Source organism: Protopterus annectens, chromosome 14.part0 (assembly GCF_019279795.1).
Source record: "Protopterus annectens isolate FY-2018-M chromosome 14.part0, PAN1.0, whole genome shotgun sequence".
Taxonomy (NCBI): Eukaryota; Metazoa; Chordata; order Ceratodontiformes; family Protopteridae; genus Protopterus; species Protopterus annectens.
The window spans coordinates 1,028,428,758-1,028,445,331 of NC_056748.1; positions in this window are offsets into that span (position 1 = coordinate 1,028,428,758).

Sequence of the window (16,574 nt, forward strand, 5' to 3'; positions counted from 1 at the left end):
GACAGACTTTATTGAAATTATACTCGAGAACAATTTCATTTACTATGAAGGCGAGTATTACAGGCAAATTTCAGGTGTGGCAATGGGGGCAGCTTGTGCCCCCATATACGCAAACCTCGTATTATTAGATTGGGAAGAAGAGTTTGTATTAAATACAGATTGGATGGAACACATTACTTGTTACGTTCGATACTTGGATGATTTATTCATTTTGTGGAAGGGCGATGTAACACAACTAAAAAGTTTCATTGATTACATAAACAACACCACCTCATATTTACAATTTGTACATCAATTCAATAGGGTGGGTATTAATTACTTAGATGTATTTATCTACAATGATGGTACGTCCTTTCAATCTCATATACACAGAAAGGATACTTTTAGCAATGGGTACCTAGATTTTAGTAGTACACATCCGTATACTCAGAAACATAGTATACTTAAGGGGCAGTGTATTAGAGCTGCCAGGATGACATCCTTGGAATGGAAAATGAAACAAGAAATGGAATTTATTGGTAAAATGTTTAAGGAGGAAGGATACCCAGAGCATATGATCAAGGAGGTAACACAGTATGTAGTTCAAGAATGGGGTAAAAAATATCCACCATTATTAGGGAAGGGGTTTATTCCACCTTCCTCGAACACCAATACAAACGAGATAAGCAATTTATGTGGCAGAAACAAAAATAACAACAGTAAAGGACAATATTCAAAATCTTTTATTTTGAAATATGGGCAACATGTTGGTAAGGTTAAAGAAATAATTAATAACAACTGGAATATAATCACCAGTGATGAGGGTATCAAAGAACACATTAGTGACAAGCCCAGGTTTGTGTACAAAGCAGGGTTCAACATTAAAAGGATTATTGAACTGAAATCTAGTAGGAAGTTTTAAATTCTAACAACAAAAAGGGTACTAAGAAATGTGGACATTGTTCACAGTGTTGTTATATCTTTGAGGAAGATAGTTGCACAGTAAAAAATGTCAACAAGAACAAAATTTGGTTTGTCAATGGCAACTGCCAGTCTCGACATTTGATTTATTTAGCAATGTGTTGTTCCTGTCCTTGTTTCTACGTCGGGAAGACCGACAGGCAGTTTAAGAACAGAATTTATGATCACACATATTGCATAAAGAAAAAAGATGAGAACAACGCTTTATTTCGTCATGTTGTCAGTAGCAATACTTGTAGTCATTTCAAGTTTGCAATTTTGGAAATTGTGAAGGCTAGTCCAAGAGCTGGTGATATAAAAAGTATTGTGGGAGAGAGGGAAATCAAATGGCAACTGAAATTAAATGCAGCATGTTTTCCAGGTCTTAATGAAATGATTCCCACCAAGCCCCTTATAAAAAATTATATATAAAAAATTATGTATAAAAAATATATAAAAAATATATATATAACAAAAAATTGATTATATATAAAAACTGATTGTGCTTTGTGATGTTGAGTGTACCTTTAGCATTCACATTTTCAAATATTTTTAACCAATTAATTTTTTAACAACAACTTGTTTACATTCTTTGAATACATTTTCAACATTATTGTTTGATTATTATTTATTCAAGGGAAGCATTTTACAATTTATATTTAAGATAATGGCAATACATATTTGAATTAAAAATGAAATTAAATATGTGATATTTATTGTGAGGAATGAATAATTACTATTGATGTATTGGCACATCGTATATATTCTTAACACCTCACTTTTAATAATTTATTTTTAAATTTTTACAATAAGGGTTGCATGTAATAAGAAGTGTCCACTTATTTCAGGTTTTAAAGTGCAACACAAGTTAGTTTTAGAAATTTGATGTGGTTGCTTTAAGTGGAAATGTGTAATTACAATGTATTACCTCATTTGGAAGAAATTTTGGCGTTTTTTTAATTATTTAAGCTGTGTTTTTTGTCTTCATCCTTGTTCTGATGAAGTGTATGGACATACATGAAAGCGCTAAAGAAGTATCGTGTATTTTTTTGGTGCAATAAAAGCTGTTTTAAAAAAGAAAAACTGTTTGGATCGTGGCTATATCTTTGGGACACTTGTGCTGACTATTGCCTTTTTCGTTAGACCCTTGGATATCGTTGGCGTCAGTTGTTTGTAATTTGGCCATGGATTCCATTAATGATGGTTCTGAGAACTTTTCTCCTGTTCGGAGAGACGAAGTAGACAAGATTCATTCAGAACCTGTCATTCTCAAGGGAGAGATTACTCGGTTACTTGAGTTGATGACACCGCCTACAAATCCATCAAAAACAACGCCCAATCGGGTTGGGCAGGATGTGGTTTCATCACCCCGCTTAACATCACCACGTTTGCTTTCAGGAAACGCCAGTCTGGATGATATACCTAATGGACAAAGACCCGTGGCACCTTCAAACTCGTCCTTGGCGGGATCTACAGAAAGACAAGGCAGCAACGGGGGATTTTTGAATTTTTCCAGTGGGTCAGCTAATCACTTGGACGACGTTTATCTAATTTCGGGTGCAACACCTAAGCGTTTACCACCCACATGAACATATTCTGTTAAGGAAGTACAGCAGACTGGAACACTTAACCACACTCAAGGTACTGTTAATAAGCCTGTGCCCGATTCTAGGGAAGGGAACAGTTACAATTTTAAAACTAACTTTGACAAGTTTTTACATGTACCATATGATTTTGGTTCTGGGGGCACAGCCCAGAATCAACATAGTAAAAACGACAGGGTTAATCTCACTTTGAAGGACATGATTTTTAATTTTGGTAATAAGCTTAACAAAATTAAGAGCTTACAGGTGGACAATATGTATTTCCGTAAATGTTTAGAATGCAACATAATTCCCATGGGGCTTCGATTTTTCAAGCAACCCATTGGGATTGAATTGACTGTTGAAAATGTTAAGAAATGTAATCAAATGTTTGATAGTTTTGGAAGACAATTCATGGAATTTGTTATATTTTGCAATGATCACAAACTTAGTGTGTTGTTAGAAGAGGCAGACAACATTAGTCAATCCATTACTAGTGATTTGTTATTCCCCATTGGGAAAAACTTTTTGTTAAGCAATTTCAATATGCTGAAAACAATGGTAAAAAGAGTTTTGAAAGAAAATGCAAGAAACTCTCTAGGGATTTGAAACAGTATGAGAATGGGACAGCATATAAATGGAATAAGAACAACAGGGGGTATAATATTGAAAACAACAAGGGTTTGGATGGTGACGGTTGTAATAGTACTGTAGTCCATGAAGATTTTTTTATTGCGAGAGGAAAGGAGGTACAACAGATGGCAGGAGCCTGGAATGAAACAGGGAACCAATAAATATTGGTACAAACACAGGGAATAACAAGTTGTGATGATTTTACTGACATTTCCTATCATCTCCCAGAAAGTGTAATTAACAATGTAGTGAACATCAAGGGAGATTTGAAAGTGTATAATTACACTTCATTTCCAGTCAACCAAGAACAGTTTTTCTTTTTTTTTCTAAGGGGATGAAGTACATTCCAAGTAAATCTTTTGACTTGGTAGACACCCTGGTTGAATTTAAGTTATTTCTCAGGAAACATAACCTTGGTATATTTTTTCAAGACAGTATTTCCAAACTTTCCACTGTCAATACTCTTAAAAAAAGAAACACCTTTATACCACCCATGCATAAAACACTAGTATCTTTTGAGAATGTTGTCAATAAGCATTTATATGCCCTACACAATCAGATGGGAAATAACTCAACCAATGGTATTAAGGACAGAGAGATGGAAAAAATCTTGAATACTGTATGTGAGCATAACATTAGGATTATGTCAGCAGATAAGGGGGGGGTGGCATTGTGTTATATGACCAGAATGCATATACACCGAAGATATTTGATATATTAAACAATTCCACCCAATACAAGGTTTCTTCTCTCAATCAAATTAACATAGCACACCATAGAATTGATCTTTATTTAGAAGAAGTTTTATTAGACGAAAGAATTGACAAGGATCTGTACAAGTTTTTGAAAGTTGATTTTCCAGAACTAGCCACTATTTTTGGAATCCCGAAGGTCCACAAGAATGTGATGGATCCACCTTTCAGACCCATCATTGCTGGAAGCCACAGCAAGACTTTTCCTCTTGGGAGAGTCGTTAACTGTTGGCTGAAGCACATTGTGGGTAGGACCAAACACATCATGAAAGATTCATGGGAATTTTTGGGTATTTTCACCCAGGACCTTTGGAGTTCAAATATGATTTTTGCTACAGTGGACATAAAAGATCTTTTTTCTTGTATCCCCAAGGATGAAGGGGTACAAAGATTCACTAGTAGTATGGGTAAACATAGTGGGTTTAGTTGGGAGAAAATACAGCTTTTGACAGACTTTATTGAAATTATACTCAAGAACAATTTCATTTACTATGAAGGCGAGTATTACAGGCAAATTTCAGGTGTGGCAATGGGGGCAGCTTGTGCCCCCATATACGCAAACCTCGTATTATTAGATTGGGAAGAAGAGTTTGTATTAAATACAGATTGGATGGAACACATTACTTGTTACGTTCGATAGTTGGATGATTTATTCATTTTGTGGAAGGGCGATGTAACACAACTAAAAAGTTTCATTGATTACATAAACAACACCACCTCATATTTACAATTTGTACATCAATTCAATAGGGTGGGTATTAATTACTTAGATGTATTTATCTACAATGATGGTACATCCTTTCAATCTCATATACACAGAAAGGATACTTTTAGCAATGGGTACCTAGATTTTAGTAGTACACATCCGTATACTCAGAAACATAGTATACTTAAGGGGCAGTGTATTAGAGCTGCCAGGATGACATCCTTGGAATGGAAAATGAAACAAGAAATGGAATTTATTGGTAAAATGTTTAAGGAGAAAGGATACCCAGAGCATATGATCAAGGAGGTAACACAGTATGTAGTTCAAGAATGGGGTAAAAAATATCCACCATTATTAGGGAAGGGGTTTATTCCACCTTCCTCGAACACCAATACAAACGAGATAAGCAATTTATGTGGCAGAAACAAAAATAACAACAGTAAAGGACAATATTCAAAATCTTTTATTTTGAAATATGGGCAACATGTTGGTAAGGTTAAAGAAATAATTAATAACAACTGGAATATAATCACCAGTGATGAGGGTATCAAAGAACACATTAGTGACAAGCCCAGGTTTGTGTACAAAGCAGGGTTCAACATTAAAAGGATTATTGAACTGAAATCTAGTAGGAAGTTTTTAAATTCTAACAACAAAAAGGGTACTAAGAAATGTGGACATTGTTCACAGTGTTGTTATATCTTTGAGGAAGATAGTTGCACAGTAAAAAATGTCAACAAGAACAAAATTTGGTTTGTCAATGGCAGCTGCCAGTCTCGACATTTGATTTATTTAGCAATGTGTTGTTCCTGTCCTTGTTTCTACGTCGGGAAGACCGACAGGCAGTTTAAGAACAGAATTTATGATCACACATATTGCATAAAGAAAAAAGATGAGAACAATGCTTTATTTCATCATGTTGTCAGTAGCAATACTTGTAGTCATTTCAAGTTTGCAGTTTTGGAAATTGTGAAGGCTAGTCCAAGAGGTGGTGATATAAAAAGTATTGTGGGAGAGAGGGAAATCAAATGGCAACTGAAATTAAATGCAGCATGTTTTCCAGGTCTTAATGAAATGATTCCCACCAAGCCCCTTATAAAAATTATATATAAAAAATTATGTATAAAAATATATAAAAAATATATATATAACAAAAAATTGATTATATATAAAAACTGATTGTGCTTTGTGATGTTGAGTGTACCTTTAGCATTCACAACATTTTCAAATATTTTTAACCAATTAATTTTTTAACAACAACTTGTTTACATACTTTGAATACATTTTCAACATTATTGTTTGATTATTATTTATTTAAGGGAAGCATTTTACAATTTATATTTAAGATAACGGCAATACATATTTGAATTAAAAATGAAATTAAATATGTGATATTTATTGGGAGGAATGAATAATTACTATTGATGTATTGGCACATCGTATATATTCTTAACACCTCACTTTTAATAATTTATTTTTAAATTTTTACAATAAGGGTTGCATGTAATAAGAAGTGTCCACTTATTTCAGGTTTTAAAGTGCAACACAAGTTAGTTTTAGAAATTTGATTTGGTTGCTTTAAGTGGAAATGTGTAATTACAATGTATTACCTCATTTGGAAGAAATTTTGGCGTTTTTTTAATTATTTAAGCTGTGTTTTTTGTCTTCATCCTTGTTCTGATGAAGTGTATGGACATACATGAAAGCGCTAAAGAAGTATCGTGTATTTTTTTTGGTGCAATAAAAGCTGTTTTAAAAAAGAAAAACTGTTTGGATCGTGGCTATATCTTTGGGACACTTGTGCTGACTATTGCCTTTTTCATTGGACCCCTGGATATAGTTGGCGTCAGTCGTTCGTTATAACCTTGTCATATAGCAAGGTTCATATGTTTGAACTTCAACTCAATAAAGTTATTTTCCCTTGATTTCAGCATGTAATCACCATGTTCCATGTCTTCTAATTCTATTATATGGGATTTATTGAAATCCCTACTCAGATCAAAATAAACAATTACAATTAATGGTCCTATGCTTATGTTATTTCTGAATATATAAGTTAGTAAGGTATGACACACCTTGTACAGATCAGTCAGACCTGTATATTTGTCTGTTTTGAGATAAAGACAACAATCACTTATAACAACTTTACATAAATTATCAGTCAAGCTGATTGGTCAGCACCTGCTGATATCAGTTATATAGCTCCCTTTATAAATTGATAATACATAAGCTGTCGCTGAAGGCTTTAGGAGAAAGAATTTAGAAAGAATTGTATTACAAAAGGTAGTGGAAGAGATATAATGTAAAAGATTGCTGGTTTCTTCTAACTTGTGATCCTCAGTTATTATCAGATAATTTTCTTACTGCAGATTATGCTTTTTAAAAAGAAGACAATTGAAGTGTTTCTTAAATTTTGGGAATTCTCAGTTCAGTATTCTCATTAGACTGCTATCAAATTACTTATTGGAAAATCTGTTTGTGAAAAGAGACTGGGTGCTCTTGCTGGTAATGGTTTCACATAGCTCAACTTGTTTCAGTATCTCTAATCACTTTGCCCCAGATTCTAGGAAGGCAGTAACAATAAATACATTCATACCAATATCTATTTTTTTACATTTTTGCAGGGGGTCATGCCCCCACTGCACCTCTTACCTCCCCTGCAAATTATATATTCTAACTCCAAGATCACACTATAGGGAGCAAAATGGTAAATTTCCTGATCCTTGCTGTACCGCAATCTCCGTTTAAAAAATTTGAGTTTTCAAAAACCTGATCATATGGTCTTGACCATATATAGTTTGAGTTTCTGAAAGCTCTATCAACTGATAGGGACCCATTTGTATATATACTATATCTCTATCTGTTTCATAACAATACCCACAAACTGAAATTATCTCATTTAACTTGCTGCCACTTATGTCTGCCTGTAATCTGTGTATGTATATTGAGAAATTGCTTTCCATTATTAAATGAAATCTGAGATGACTTGCATAAACATTTAGTACACTTCTTTGTGCTCACATATCACCTGGGAGTTCAGTGAATCATTACCTATCTCTTATGATTAACATATACCATTTCATCTCTCCTAGTGTTGCATACGATGGGTGCACTGCAATCTCTGCTATCTAGTACATCAGACAAGCAATCTACAGCATGGATCACTCGAATGCATAGTAGCTGGAGAGTCCACAAACCAGAAGACCACACCTTCATATTTTACAGTGACATTAATAAACTGGTGAACATATGGCTGACTGTGGACTGAAAGTTGTAAATTATACGTGGCTGCTGGGATGAGAGCTAGGCTGCATTGTACTCTGGTAATCCATACAACAAGATAGTCCACTAGCCTGGCTTGAAATGCTTGTGCTTTCACAGTGGCTTGACTCATTCTTGTGAAGACCAACAGGATGACATCACCCACCAAAGTAATGTTGCTGTACCTGCACCATTTTGAGCTGTTAATACCTCCACCATGTACAACATTGGTGCTACTTGTGTCTGCACTAAGACCTGTGCCTGTTACTTGTCATATCAGTATAAATCAGTTTCCTTCACTTTGCCAAGGTGAACCATTAATGTTTGCACAATAAACATAGAAGAGAAAGACACTTAGAGTACCAGGGGTACAACTATGTGGTGCAGGCTGTTTGTGTAGAATAAATAACACTTTTGATGCTATATTTCATTAAAAAGAGCATTATTTATTTAAAGCATAGTCAACAATGGTAGTTTGTTGGTTAAGTCTGAGTGGTCCAATCCAAGCAAAAGTAGCACACACACACACACACACACACACACACACACACACACTCACACACACACACACCAGACGTGCCCACACACACACACCAAACATTTGTTTTATTATTTTTTTTACCTCTTTGCCAGTTGACCATCAAGCTTCTACCTACTGATCTTGAGTCCATTATTTCTGCCCCCACTGGGTATCATCAGCAAAGAGGTGAGAGTTGAGTGAAAGGTACATCATCCAGGCAGCCATGGAGGTGGATTTTGCCCTTGTTGGCATCCTGCCAATGACAGCATTCCTGATGAGGCCCTAATTCTACTCCTGGTGGCTAATATGAACATCACCATGGGGAGTCTAATGTCCTTCCTGTGCACCTGTGTGCTTCTGACCATGTAATAATAAGGACTACCATCAATGGCTTGAGGTTAAGAAATACAAATTTCTATTCCTAGTCATTTCATTGCAGTGCAAGCCTTTACTTACATGCTTACATGGTGGAAATCAGCCAACCAGAAGACATCTCTCTGTGCCCCCCCCCCCCCCCCCGGGGAAGAACAAGGCAGTGTCATCTGCTAAGTTTCATCCACAAATGCCTGGGCCTTCTAGTAAAAGAGCTGCTACCTGAACCCAGGTCTTCTGAGTCCTAGTTTGGGTTTTAACCTGTATGCCACATAGCTAGGCTACATACCCCCAAACATTTATTACTGTATATAATTTGGTCCACTTTTACTTTCTTCTTTTAATTTGTTTTCTTTAATAGTGTGGTGGCAGACATGTTTCAATAGTAGTTACAGTTTGCTCTGAGAAACTAATGAAAACAGTTTCAAATAACAGAATAAAAATATAATTAACATAATATATCAGTAGTCTATGCTCAGGTATGATAAAACATTTTTATTCCTGTAACTGTTGATAGGTATTTTAGCAGCTAGCTATGCTCTAGAATTCTGAAATATGATTACTGCAATTGTGTGAGCATCCTGCAGATTTTGATCTCAGTGTGATGAAAATTCAGTGATGTAGCTGAAAATAATCACTAATCCCAGTCATGTCCTGAGCAGGACCTGTGGACCTGTGGTGAGAGAGAGAGAGATAGAGAGAGAGAGAGAGAGAGAGATAGATAGAGAGAGAGAGAGAGACACACACACACACACACACACACACACACACACACACACACACACACACGCACACACACACACACACACACACACACACACACACACACATGGCTGTGGAGTCAAATCAGAAAAAAAGTGCCAAGATTAGAGGGTGTACACTTTTCAGCACAAGCAGATGTGCTAAGAAGCAAGAATATGAGAAAAGTGACCAGCTACATTAAAGGGGCCACTGCACTGCTGAAATCTGTTTTTTTTTTGACCAAATGAATGGGTGGAAATGAGAGTATAGGGCAGAAGGAAAAAGGGTCAGCAAGCAGAGGAATTTTCACAAGGAAAACAGGTAAGGTAAGAATGGGAGGCAGGAGGGGAGGAAGGGTAACAGTTTTTTTTCTGGACTGAAAAGAGAAATCAAGAAAAAGGAGAGAAATCTAGGAAAATATGTAAGGGAGGTGAATGTATGGTGAGAGGTTGTGGATAAGTGGCAAAGGCAAAGTAACACACAAACTAATAAAGATTGATAGGAGAGGTGCTGACACACTTAAGGAGGTGGAGGACAGTGGAGTCAGAGATATCATATAAACAAAAGGAAGACACTGTTGATGTAGAGGATTGGACAACAAACAGGGGAGGGGAATGACACAAAAAGGAGGGCTACTCTGGGATTGGTAATAGGATGGGCATGGTCTCTTATACTTCCCTGCCTATGTGACCCAGGGGAGAGATCAGACAGTACCCTGTCCACTGTCCCCACTGGGTCTTGCCTGAGATGTTGCTGGTGAAGCCAGGCAGTGATATGATTCTACTAGTCACAAGAGAAGCCTTTCTGGGTGGCTAATGCTGGTATCCAACCACTGTTCCACCAGCTCCCCCACAACCTCTACCAACTTCCTTGGGTCACATAGTCACTACCACTAGCAGAACCACAGGTGGGAATGATGGCATCTCAGCCAATGAAGCACCACCGAGGGTCACAGAGATGGGAACTTTACTTTTCCCTGGTCTAGCCACCACAGAGGAAGCCTTCAATGTTACTGGGGTGATGCTGAGGTTGGTTGGGTTCATTCTGGGATTGTGAAATCAGGCCTGGCCATGAGCAGTGTTCTGGCAGCTGCTGTACATAATTCCAAAATAAAGGGAGCTAAATAAAATAACATACATAACAAAACAATTTAGGAAGGATAGTGATGAAGGAAGTGGGCCAGAGACAGGGAGAAATTGTTATAAAATTAGTGTATGAACTATAAAAGACATATTAATGAATAATGATGTCATACAAATTATAAGTACAGCTGCAAAAATCTAATAAGCTGATTAAGAGCATTGGCTTCTGATATGTAAAAGGTGTTATGGTATGATGTGCTATCCTAAACAGATGGTCACAGGTAAACATTCTGTGCCTATTACACCTGGGTGTAGGAGTGGTGCTTTACCTACAAAGTGCTGGGACACCATTCTGAGTCACTGACCACTGGCCTTTCTGTACCTATCATTTACTGCAACATGTAGGTGTTTATAGGCTTAAACTGGAATGGTCTCTCTCTCTCACACACACACACACACACACACACACACACACACACACACACACACACACACACACACACACACACACACACACACAGTACCCTAATAACTGTTCATTCATGCAGTACTAATACCTATGCACATATGGATTCTCTTGACAAGCTTGCAGTTTAAACACTTTGAATTGCAAATGACCGAGACCATAAGATCTAAGTTTTGAAAGTTTGAAAGTTTTGAATGAAGATGCCATACAGCACAGAATGGGAACTTTGCCATTTTCCCTCACTGTAGTGTGATCTTGGAGTTGGTATATTTAATTAGCAGGGGGTTTGGGAGGTGCAGGGGGGCTTGCCACCCTACAAAAATGTAAGTTTTATTTTATTTTTTTATTACAATTTCAGTTTCAAAACTTTGCTCTTATGGTCTCAGCCATTGTAGTTCAAAGTTTTGAAACTTCAAGCTTGTAACGTAGATCCACACATACACATATCCACAATTATCACACTAGATGTGACTGATATGCATGTTGCTGCCACAGAAGTAACGCAATAATTAAAGATTTCTAAAGCAAGTGCCTTTAAATAAAAACAGTAAAGACATACAACCTCCCTGACAAGTGGAAAGCCTTCCAATCCTCTGACAGTGCAGCAAATGATTCACTTGTATGGCACCTGAGCAGTACATAAAACTATAACCATTTAGTGACATAACAGCCATCTACTATGTATTAAGTAGGAAACCAATAATCTTTACAGACTAGACAGATACAAATACATCTTAGTGTCTTTATCCTCTTCTTCCTAATTGCTCAAAAGGTCAGGATGGCACCTCTGTAGGCCACTGTAATGGTGCCTGCACTGCTCTCCTGAGGAAAGTATGTCATTGGTATGGGTGACAACCCTACAAGACAGTGCCAGGTAACCACCTTACATTGGAGACCCTCAAAGCAGGCACTCCCAGTGATTCCTATGCAGCAAACAATGGAAGGGTTTTGACTCCTTACTGCGCCATTCAGGCACACTGCCACACCCACAGTGCCATTAGATGCCATGGCTATACTCAAGGCTTCATTCCAGAAAATAATGTGTGGCATTCTGCAGTCATACCCGTTTTGTGTTACAGCAATTACTGTGCAACCTAGGGCTTCTCTGTAGCATTATTTTTGGTGAGATGTGAAAAAAGGGTTGAAAATGTTGGCATGTCAGGGTGCCAATAGAATGGAGCCCCCCTCCTTTTTGCTCTTCAAATGGAGAGCTGGAGAGGTGGGGAACTAGTTCAGAAATCAGCTTCAAGTGCTAGAAAAGCCAGCTACACCTCTGAGATCTATGCACTACCTGTGTGAGGTTTAACTTTGTAAAATAGTTTGCATGACATTCTTATTTGTGTCAATGAACCTCTCATGCACGTTCAGTGCAATTTTCAGGTGGTTATGCAGGCTCACAAGAGTGAGATAGCCTTTTTGCACACCTATGGCCATAGCCACAATGTATAGAAAGAGCAATTTAGAAACTTTCATGAGTTTGGCTCTCACTTGCATAATTGCCATGCTCAGAGGCTCAGATTTACATAATATAAACCCTGGTATCAGCCAAGAGACTCATCATGCTACAGAGGAGTGTGGGGACAACATAACTGCATTCTGTTACAAATGCACAAAATTGTTTAAAATCAAGCAACATACCTTGCTTTGTGAGGTAAGCCTTATCCTTTTCAGACTTTTACCTTAGCCAGTCTCTTCAGCAGCTTTTTGTTTGTAGAACTGTGCATGCAATGTGAGGTTTTAATGCAGTGGGATGATATTTAAGCTGCTGCTGTAGTAAGAAGTGAAATCAAAGTAGGCGTAGTAAACAAAAAGGGAAGTTATCATGGGTATAATTGCCATTGCGAAACATAGAACAGGATTATGCAGGTGTGTTGCTTACTGTTGTTATATGAGGGTGGGATCAAGTTTGTGGTTAACAGTCACATTAAACATCCAAATGCTTATTGTATGTGTAGTCATGCAGTCATTGCCATATGTATGCTGTACTAGCATTGTGAGATGAGATTTTTCATGGGGATGGAACTTGAAATAGCAGCAGCATCATAGCTGAACATAACCTTTAGTGGAGATGATTGTTAAGGCACTTTATTATATGTACTGTGAATGCTTATAGCTACATGTAGTACAAAGAAACTGAAGAATATTGCAGTTTTGGACAGTTACAGTCTTGTAGATCAGGATATATGGATTCTGCTTATATTAGCATGACAGTAAAAACTGGTGAAACAATTTTTCTGTTATCCATTCTTGGCTGAAGAACCCATACCCTGCTTGTACAGGTTTTTTTTCCTTTGCTAAGTGTGGCCTGTATCTATATAGACATTTATAGTATATGCCCATGCAAATAATCCCATCCAGTGAATGGCAAGCCAAATGCAAGGCTGATAATAGGCAAGTATTACACAGAAAAGAGGTGACAGAGCTGTCTGGAAAAAAACTTTGTCAGATAACCTGAAACGCAGGCTGAAAATAGCATGTATGCTGACTACACTGTTGCCTGGGATGCCGAGGTACTATTTGTAGTAGTAGTTAAGCCAGTGTGGACAATTTTTATATTTACAGACGTCTAGCATCACCAGAGAATCAATACAAGGGTAGTTGACTGTAGGTATTTTTTAATAAATGTATCCACATCTGTAGCCTCACATACTTTATTATTTCCCCACACAGAATAATGCCTGGCAAAGGTAAGGTATGTAAATGTAAGTTTTCCCATGCAGAGTATGAGATCTTGCAGCATCTCCATGGCCAGCTGATGTTCATTTGGGAGCCACCTGACTGGCTCTGCCATGACCGAGCCTGGCAGAATGCAATTAATGATATCAGTGTCATCAGTGGTCAGGGTAGGACTATCAACAGGTAAGACATTGGGCAAGTGACATTATTTGCTTTACTGAAAAGCATGCTGCCCACCTGTCACAGGAAGGTAGGTCAACAGGAGGTGGTCCATTGGCTGAACCATCATTAACTGAGATGGAGGAGTTCCTTGCCTCCTTGTGTGTTTGTGTTGGGGGGGGGGGGATCATAAACTTTAGTATTCTTTGGAATATTTGGAATCTTTGGTACCTGGAGCTGATAGAGCAAGGTATGACAAAATCAGTGAAACTCGTAAGCTGATTGGACAGCTTATTCAACTTGTGGACTTTTTGACACCTCTTAGCCAATCCATGGCTAAGATGATTTCTAAACCTGTTGAAGGAGGAAGTCAAGAGGTGTTCTCATTTCCTAAGTGGGAAATTAATGAAAGAAGCAGAGATCCAGCTTGCCAAATGGATTTGAATGCCGTAAGTGTGGATAATTCTGACGAGGACTATCTGAGAACTCCGACGGTCCTATTAAGGAGTGGAGAACATAATCATTCAAAGGACTCACATTTACAAATGGACTGCTTTGCTGACCGACACAATAAAGGTGACTGTTTAAATTCTAAAACTCCTCATAATAATACTGAGTTTAAAGACTGGTTCTTTATTAATTTTAGTCAGAGGTTTAAAACAAATGAGTACACACATGTACCACAAGTGGACTCTTACAGTAAGAGTTTGAATAAGTTATCTGATCTTATGTTTAAATACAAGTGCTTAGAAGTTGAAAATGCTTACTTGAAAGAGTGCATTATTTTGGGCATTGTCTTTGGAAATACCCCAATAATGTTAGGGAAGGTACTGAATTCTTTGATGACTTGATCAAGATTTTTAACTATTGTGGGATTGATATGTTAAGGGCCATTATCAAGGAAAACAATAGCAATAAAGCCTATTTATATACAGAAATTGAGAAACTGAATACTATTATTACTAAAGACTTACTGTTCACTGTGGCTGTTGAAAAAGAGAAGTATTACAACATTAGGGTAAAGATTGATAATAAATGTGGCAATTTGATAAATAGAAAACTTAAAAAATTGGAAAGCGATGTAAGTGAGTATAAGGAAAAAAGTTACCCTAAACTTTTAAAAAATAACAAGGGTCTACATTTTTTTGATATTGGGAGACAAGATGAAGGGGGTGATTATTTTCAAAATACACCTGAAGAACACTATGGTGGTAACAGAGAAGATAATTTTAATGACCCTTTAGAGTTCCCACTCCTTCAGAGATCCGAAAGAATAAAAAAACAGAATCAACCTCAGTACAATCTGAATTGGAGAGGGGGGGTTGAAAGGGTGGGAGAGCAAGAGGGGGGTATTAAATATCCCTACACTCTTTGTAGATATTTAGAGAGATAATTACAAGTTCACTTGTAATAACATTAGTACTTTTAACTATAGTGGTTTAGATTTGACAGGAGATGTATTTAGTTTGCTGTCTAAGGACCTAACATTTATTCCCCAGCATAGGGGTAATTTAACCAAGGTTGTTTTGGACTTTAATTTATTTGTAAAAAGAATGAATTTAGACCTCTTTATGTCAGTAAATGCACCATTGCAGAGTTCACTGAAGGGGAAGTTAAGAAAGAAAAGTACTTTTAACACACCTCTTCACCCTCAATTAAAAAGCTTTGAGGTTTTGGATGAGAGTAAGATCAGGAAAGAATTTCTGAGGGTTAAATACAAACCAAATTTAACCGCAGGTGAGAAGTATATTCTATAAGACCTTAAAAAGAACAATAACATTAGAGTTATGAAACCCGATAAAGGGGGTGGAGAAGTTCAATAAAATTAGAGTTATAAAACCCGATAAAGGGGGTGGAGTAGTTATTATGGACTCAATTATTTATGAGGGTAAAATGTACGACATTCTAGGTGACACTAATAAATATAATAGGGTGTCCAAAAATGAAATCAATATTTCTTATCAAAAAATTGATATGGTACTTAATGATATTTTATTGGAGGGGTTAATTAACGTTGAAACTTACAACTATATAATAATTGACAAATCAAAGATACCCTCCATGTTTGGAATACCTAAAGTACATAAGGATGAATTTGATACTCCCCTTACACCAATAGAGCAGAAGGATCTAAGACAGCCCCGACTGCCAAATATTTAGATAATAAGTTAAATAAAATTTGGATGAAAGGAATTGAAATACTAAAAGATTCTTGGGATTTTTTTAAGGTATATTAAAAAAATCTATGTGTAGAGGGTATTATTTTTGTAACAATAGACATTATTGATCTATTTAGTAGTATTCCACATGATAAAGGCATGGAACTTTTTGATGGAGCTTTAACAAAAGAAAAAGGTGTGGACACAATGAACACATGATTTATTTAAACCTCATGGACTTAGTTTTAAAAAATAATTTTATCTATTTTGGGGGAAAATTTTTTTCAGCAAACACAGGGAGTAGCAATGGGTGGTGCCTGCACCCCCACATATGCAAATACTGTGTTGACCACTTGGGAAGAGAGGTTCATTGTTAATTCCAGTTATACTAATTGTTGGCTACTTTATAAGAGATACCTTGATGACATCTGCATTTTTTGGATGGACACACGTGATAAATTAGAAGAATTTATTTTATATTTGGGAGATACTACAGATTTTTTAAAATTGACATATAGTTATTTT